The 548-nt window shown below is 55.3% G+C and overlaps 1 non-coding gene across 1 annotated transcript; it reads right to left on the bottom strand.

Annotated features, from left to right (window-relative positions):
- Positions 1–7: 7 nt before the first annotated feature.
- Tc00.1047053447645.10 lies at positions 8–119 on the bottom strand. Its single transcript, XR_008254508.1, has one exon. It is a non-coding gene; the product is annotated as a spliced leader RNA (transcript).
- Between the last annotated feature and the right edge of the window lie 429 nt (positions 120–548).

Raw genomic sequence — 548 nt, 5'->3', positions numbered from 1 at the left:
AAAAAAAGGGGTCCTTACACCCCGGTCAAAAGAAATTGACCAAACATAACCGCCAGAGGCGGGTTGGAAGCTTCGCGTACCAATATAGTACAGAAACTGTATCAATAATAGCGTTAGTTGAAAGGAGTTGTGTTCCACAACGGTTTTCAATTTTGATGAGGGGTCCTTCGCGGCACTTGGGACCGTGTACAAAAACCCCCCCCCCCCCTCCCAGGCCACACTGGGGAGGGGTCAGGGTCCGGGATGTCGGCCCCGGGATAGCGCCGTGGACGGCGTCAGGGGGCGGAAAAGACGCACATGGCGAGTGTGGAACAGCAAATGCAGCCGAGTGTGCGAGCAAAGCAAAAACACCGGAAAACACAGGAAGAAGCGCGGCATACGCGGAAAAAAGGCGAATAAACGGAACGAGACAGAGAAAACCCCAAACAAAACAAAGATGCAGGCAATAGCAGCCATGAAGCGAAAATGAGGGGGCCCGAAGGAGGTGGCGGACACGCAACGTGGGGGGGGGGGGGCAGCCGCACGAGGGGGTACGGGGCTATATATAT

Source organism: Trypanosoma cruzi (genome assembly GCF_000209065.1).
Source record: "Trypanosoma cruzi strain CL Brener chromosome Unknown tcruzi_1047053447645, whole genome shotgun sequence".
NCBI lineage: Eukaryota > Euglenozoa > Kinetoplastea > Trypanosomatida > Trypanosomatidae > Trypanosoma > Trypanosoma cruzi.
Note: the sequence above shows the minus strand (reverse complement) of the source record. Positions and strands in the feature narration are given on the sequence as shown.